Here is a 7845-nt window from a genome sequence, read left to right on the forward strand (position 1 = left end):
GTGGTGAAGAGCTCGCGCGATTGGCTACGGCCGAGCAAGCCACTCCCCCTCCCGCAGAAAAAAAACTCTCTGCTTCCGTGATTGGTTCACGCGGCTGTTACTACAGGGGGGGGTGAAGAGCTCGCGCGATTGGCTACGGCCGAGCAAGCCACTCCCCCCCCCCCTCGCAGGAAAAAAACTCTCTGCTACTGTGATTGGTCCACGCGGCTGTGACTATAGGGGGGTGGGGGGGTAAAGAGCTCGCGCGATTGGCTACGGCCGAGCAAGCCACTCCCCCCGCCCACAGAAAAAAAACTTTCTGCTACCGTGATTGGTTCACGCGGCTGTGACTACAGGGGGGGGTGGGGGTGAAGAGCTCTCACGATTGGTCGAATACGCCGTCGATTAATAGTAATGCGATTCGCGTTGCAAATGAAATCGACAGAGACTCCTCAACTTACGAACGAATGAGGTTGCAGAGGTTCTGTTCGTAAGTCGATTTGTTCGCAAGTTCAACTTTACTGCTGTCGATTCCAAACACGTTGTACGGGGTGTACATGAAACACGAGGAATGGCTATAAAAGTTGTATAATCTCCTGTAGATGCCACTGGTTCTTCATGTCCTGTCGATGCCACTAATTCATGTTCTGCACATGTAGATGCCACTAGTTCTTTGTGTTCTGTATATGCAGATGCCACTGGTTCTTCATGGTCTGCAGATGTAGATGCCACTGGTTCTTCACGTTCTGCAGATGTAGATGCCACTGGTTCTTCACGTTCTGCAGATGTAGATGCCACTGGTTCTTCACGTTCTGCAGATGTAGATGCCACTGGTTCTTCACGTTCTGCAGATGTAGATTCCACTGCTTCTTCACCTGCAGATGTAGATGCCACTGGTTCTTCACGTTCTGCAGATGTAGATTCCACTGCTTCTTCACCTTCTGCAGATGTAGATGCCACTGGTTCTTCACGTTCTGCAGATGTAGATGCCACTGGTTCTTCACGTTCTGCAGATGTAGATGCCACTGGTTCTTCACGTTCTGCAGATGTAGATGCCACTGGTTCTTCAAGTTCTGCAGATGTAGATGCCACCGCCGCCATCTGTTGCTCGGCGGTTGAACTTACGACTCTCGGTCCGAACACGCAACTTGGACATACGAACCGGGTTTGTTCGTATCTCTGACAGTTCATAAGTCGAACGTTCTTAGGTATAGGAGTCCCTGTATTTGGTGTTTGAACATCTTATAACACTTTTTTATTGCCAGAAATGGTCAAACATATTCTTATTTTTCATACTTTGATACTGGCAAAAAGGTCCCATGATTTAATATATATTTATGACTTCTCAAAATCTGAATGGTTTATTTATACTGGAGGAGGAATCTGATGAGCTTATAAAGCTGTTATTCACACATTTCCCAATTAGGGGCAGAATGTTACAACAACAAACAATCCAAACACACGATATGAGTGCAAAGTATAGGAAATGTAAACAAATCACGATAAATTAAATATATAAAATTTGTATCTTATCAGGTAAAGCCCACTGAACGATGAACTTATTTTTGATAGCTCAACGAGGTGACTATCATTTGTCTATGAAAGCAATCTAAATACTCGAAATGAATGTTTCTAAATGTGGACGAAGAGACATTTCGTTGCCTTGTACTGAATGTTTTATTTTAAGGCTACATGCGGTGTTATTGGCGAATGTAAGGAATTATATTTGTTACAATGTTTGATAATACAAAATCGACAACATATGTAATAAACGTATTCTTGTACTGTATGTAGTATATCACGAATCAAACATAGCATCAAATATCACGCCATACGAATGTTTGGTGCTCTGTGTGTGTGCGTGTGTTGGTTATGTGTGGAGGAGTTGGGTGCCTCTAAGACCGGTTCAGCAGCTATCCAAGGGGTCGGCAAAAACCTGCGGTGACTCTTTAAGGACTGCAGCGCGACTCTTGAAATTCTAAACAAATGGCTCTTCTTGTTATTTTGGTTGACGGCCTCTGTGACCATGGAAGTCCAGTTTACCATGGGAGGCCAGTTCACCATGGAAGTCCAGTTTACCATGGGAGGCCAGTTCACCATGGGAGTCCAAATTGATACTTAAAACTTTCGTGATTGCAGGAATTCATAGTCTTGGTTCTTTCGGTAAAGTCACGTAGATAGAAAATTAAAATAAAAAAACCCACGACGTTTCGATCGCAACACAAGCGGTCTTCTTCACCTGTTCACCATGGGAGTCCAGTTCATCATGGAAATCCAGTTTACCATGGGGGCCAGTTAACCATGGAAATCCAGTTCACCATGGAAGTCCAGTTCACCATGAAAGTCCAGTTCACAATGAAAGTCCAGTTCACCATGAAAGTCCAGTTCTCTATGGAAATACAGTTCTCTATGGAAGTCCAGTTCTCTATAGAAATCCAGTTCACCATGGAAGTCCAGTTCTCTATGCAAGTCCAGTTCACCATGGAAATCCAGTTCACCATGGAAGTCCAGTTCTCTATAGAAGTCCAGTCCTCTATGAAAGTCTAGTTCACCATGAAAGTCCAGTTCACCATGGAAGTCCAGTTCTCTATGGAAGTCCAGTTCACCATGGAAGTCCAGTTCTCTATGCAAGTCTAGATCACCATGGAAATCCAGTTCACCATGGAAGTCCAGTTCTCTATAGAAGACCAGTCCTCTATGAAAGTCTAGTTCACCATGAAAGTCCAGTTCACCATGGAAGTCCAGTTCTCTATGGAAGTCCAGTTCACCATGGAAGTCCAGTTCTCTATGCAAGTCCAGTTCACCATGGAAATCCAGTTCACCATGGAAGTCCAGTTCTCTATAGAAGTCCAGTTCTCTATGGAAGTATAGTTCACCATGAAAGTCCAGTTCACCATGGAAGTCCAGTTCTCTATAGAAGTCCAGTTCTCTATGGAAGTCTAGTTCACCATGAAAGTCCAGTTCACCATGGAAGTCCAGTTCTCTATGGAAGTCCAGTTCACCATGGAAGTCCAGTTCTCTATAGAAGTCCAGTTTACCATGGAAGTCCAGTTCTCTATGGAAGTCCAGTTCACCATGGAAGTCCAGTTCTCTATAGAAGTCCAGTTTACCATGGAAGTCCAGTTCTCTATGGAAGTCCAGTTCACCATGGAAGTCCAGTTCTCTATAGAAGTCCAGTTTACCATGGGCACGGGTTGGCAACCTGCAGCTCATTCAAGGAATGTTGTTTCGTGACAGAAATTCACCAAGGACCATCACCGTCTCGTATTCACCACGCGCGTTTCTGGCTCTTGAAATATAGATTTATTTTTTCCAACCCAAATAAAAACAAATGGACACGTTGGTTTGGCGACTGACCCCTGTGAGCTGTCCGCTCACCACTGATGTGAAACGTGGCGGGAAATCCACGACTACAGCACCACCGCCAACCGCTACGAATTCCTCATCTTTATTAAACGTGTTTTTTTCTTTCATCAAATTGTACCCAAAATGTCTACGTTACAGATAAGATAATGAGAGGCAAAACGATTATGGAGCACCGTTCGTTTAAATAATCGATGATTTAACATTGTTGAGCAAACATTGTTGCAAACGTAGCTGCCAATATCACGTGCACATTCCTGCGGAGGGAGCTGGTTGGAACGTTGGGTTGCTCGGTCAATGGCCAGGGTCAACGGCGGCGTGGTGTATTCCGCAAATATGCCCGACTGTGAGGGTGGGCACAAGCCGGCGTGAGTAGGTTAAACGTTGAGTTTTATAAGGGCACCACGGGGTGACCAGCCCCTCCCCACCCAGTCCCACCCCTCCCACCCCCCACCCAGCCCCACTCTCCCCCTGCCATTCCCCACCTTCCCCACCCAGCCCCTCCCTGCACGACGGACGGACGGACACAATAATCCCCTATAGGCTTGGTGTAACCAGAGGTTCCTACCAGTACCAGGAGGTTCCTACCAGTATAACCCTTTTACATACACACGAATGAACACATCCACGAATCGATAACCGACTTCATTGATTTTAGTCGATTACCATCGATAGTTTGCAATCGTTTAATATGAATCCGATTGCAGTACATAAAGTCATAAACGAATGCAAAGTGTTGTCGAGTAATCGTCGAAATACATCTATTTGTACGCGGAATCGATAATTGTTTGGTACGCTGAATCGACAATCGATTAGTGTACAGCATCGATAATCGATTAATCGTTGCATAACCACGCCTCCCCCCCACTGTTGATGCAAGTTGGTTCATCCCAAGCGTCACGCGGGCTCCGACCAACTCACGTGGAATGGACGGCGTTTGGGTTTCCAAGTTTACTTTTATTTAACAACAAAAAAATTCGTCATTTTTAGTGTTTCTTTACAAACGCTAAACGGGGCTTCGGGTTGTCTGGAGTTGAGCCGTTTCATCTCGTACCGCACCACACTCAACAACTACACTCACCCACTCAACCACCACACAACACTCACTCAACTACCACACCACCACACTCGCCACACCACACTCAACCACCACACTCACCCACTCACTCAACCACCACACTCGCCACACCACACTCACCCACTCACCCAACCACCACACCACACTCACCCACTCACTCAACCACCACACCACACTCACTCAACCACCACACTCCCTCAAGCCACCACACTCACCACACCACACTCACCCAACCACCACACTCACCCACTCAACCACCACACCACACTCACTCAACCACCACACTACACTCAAACCACCACACTCACCCAACCACCACACCACACTCACCCAACCACCACACCACACTCACCCACTCACTCAACCACCAACACCACACTCACTCAACCACCAACACCACACTCACTCAACCATAGGGTCACCAATATCCGCCATTCGGCACTAAGTGACGGTGACGTTACCACGGCGTCTGTGCCAGGCAAGGTGCACTTTGTGGCCACGTGAAGTGACGAAGGCTCGCTGACAAGGAGGTCTCGGGACAGACCCAGGTGCCACATCAACTCACCCACTCAATCAACCACCACCACCACATCAACTCACCCACTCACTCAACCGCCACCACATCAACTCACCCTCTCACTCAACCACCACCAACACTGCAGGTCACCACTCAACTAAACCACTCAACTAAACCACTCACTCGACCATCCACTCAACCACCACCACATCAACTCATCCTCTCACTCAACCACCACCACCACATCAACTCACCCTCTCACTCAACCACCACCAACACTGCAGGTCACCACTCAACTAAACCACTCAACTAAACCACTCACTCGACCATCCACTCAACCACCACCACATCAACTCATCCTCTCACTCAACCACCACCACATCAACTCACCCTCTCACTCAACCACCACCACATCAACTCATCCTCTCACTCAACCACCACCACATCAACTCATCCTCTCACTCAACCACCACCACATCAACTCACCCTCTCACTCAACCACCACCACATCAACTCACCCTCTCACTCAACCACCACATCAACTCACCCTCTCACTCAACCACCACCACATCAACTCACCCTCGCACTCAACCACCACCAACACTGCTGGTTACCACTCAACTAAACCACTCACTCGACCATCCACTCAACCACCACCACATCAACTCATCCTCTCACTCAACCATCACCACATCAAACTCACCCTCTCACTCAACCACCACCAACACTGCAGGTCACCACTCAACTAAACCACTCAACTAAACCACTCACTCGACCATCCACTCAACCACCACCACATCAACTCATCCTCTCACTCAACCACCACCACATCAACTCACCCTCTCACTCAACCACCACCACATCAACTCACCTCTCACTCAACAACCACCACATCAACTCACCCTCTCACTCAACCGCCACCACATCAACTCATCCTCTCACTCAACCACCACCACATCAACTCATCCTCTCACTCAACCACCACCACATCAACTCACCCTCTCACTCAACCACCACCACATCAACTCACCCTCTCACTCAACCACCACCACATCAACTCACCCTCTCACTCAACCACCACCACATCAACTCACCCTCTCACTCAACCACCACCACATCAACTCACCCTCTCACTCAACCACCACCAACACTGCAGGTTACCACTCAACTAAACCACTCACTCGACCATCCACTCAACCACCACCACATCAACTCATCCTCTCACTCAACCACCACCACATCAACTCACCCTCTCACTCAACCACCACCACATCAACTCACCTCTCACTCAACAACCACCACATCAACTCACCCTCTCACTCAACCGCCACCACATCAACTCATCCTCTCACTCAACCACCACCACATCAACTCATCCTCTCACTCAACCACCACCACATCAACTCACCCTCTCACTCAACCACCACCACATCAACTCACCTCTCACTCAACAACCACCACATCAACTCACCCTCTCACTCAACCGCCACCACATCAACTCATCCTCTCACTCAACCACCACCACATCAACTCACCCTCTCACTCAACCACCACCAACACTGCAGGTCATCGTGCTTCTGTCTGCTTCTTCCATCGATTCTCTTGGCCAGGCGTTTGCCGTGTTAAAGTCAACTTGCTTAAATCAACAACCCCTATGGACATTGATCCATTAACAACTTGAACGCTCACTGGTTGAGTCTTTTTTTTATTTAATCGGGACGGGTATTAGCTTGGCAGCCTTAATTTAAAACAGCTTAAAGGAAACGACATAAAAAATTACAAATTCGCTTTTTGGTTGGTAAGTTTGTGCCATTCCACCCACCACGTGGTCGCTCTGGCGGCAATGGTCGCGCCAGACGTTGACTTTAACTTCGCTTTGTGTGAAAGTGTTCGCACATAAACTACTTGATAGTTACCGATTGTTAATCCTTATCGATTGATTGTTTTGTGCGAGAGATGTATTCAGCGTCGTGTTGCTGCGTATTAGCGTGCGAACAATAATAAACGCCGTACAAGCCACGGGCGAGGTATCTAAGAAAAAAAGATCGTGATTTTTAAATCTAAAATTCAGCTTTTGTCGTACAGAGTACTTGGTGTGAATTCTAGATTTGAAGCTTTCGTGACTGCAAGGATTCATACTCTTAGGTTTTTTCGGTAAAGTCACGTAGGTAAAAATAAAAATAAGTATAAAAAATAATAGGAAAAAAATAATATATTAAATAAAATTATATGTTGTGTTTTTTTCTATTATTACTTCTATTATTTTTATATATTATTTTTTTTATTACTTATTTTTACCTACGTGACTTTACCGGAAAAAAAAACCTAAGAGTATACTTGGTGTGGTTTAATGAACGACAATCTCGTGTGTCCTGGGCCCTCTCGTGGCCTAGGCAGCAGCCAAAGAGATGCTGGAAAGTGTTAAGCAAAATAAGTAATATTTAAAACAATTCTTTTTAAAACACGCTTTAATGGAATGTATCGTACTAGTAATGGCAGAACTCCACGACTCCAGGAAGTGGCCCCGAAACTTTCCACAACGTAAGGTGTCGTGGTGATTTACAGCCAACGTTGAGTTGATCGTGGACAATTCGACCCAAGCCGAAAGAAAGATTGTTTAAAAATGTGTTTTATATTTTTTATGATAGAATATAGTATTGTCATCAGTATGACATAAGTATACCACGTTTGCAGTCGATACCATCTTGGGAAGTGGGTTAAAATTGAGCTACAAGATTTGAGGATACGACAACAACAACAGAGTGATTTAAATAAAAGCGTGTAAAATAAAAAGAGGGGCTTTCCGCAGAGACTACGGAGAGGTGCAGCCCATGGCACTATAGAAATATACATTTGTGTTACTGTACTATACAGACCTCTAACGTGCAATGATTTCCAGCAAGCATGG

This window comes from Lampetra fluviatilis, chromosome 4, assembly GCF_964198595.1.
Source record: "Lampetra fluviatilis chromosome 4, kcLamFluv1.1, whole genome shotgun sequence".
NCBI lineage: Eukaryota > Metazoa > Chordata > Hyperoartia > Petromyzontiformes > Petromyzontidae > Lampetra > Lampetra fluviatilis.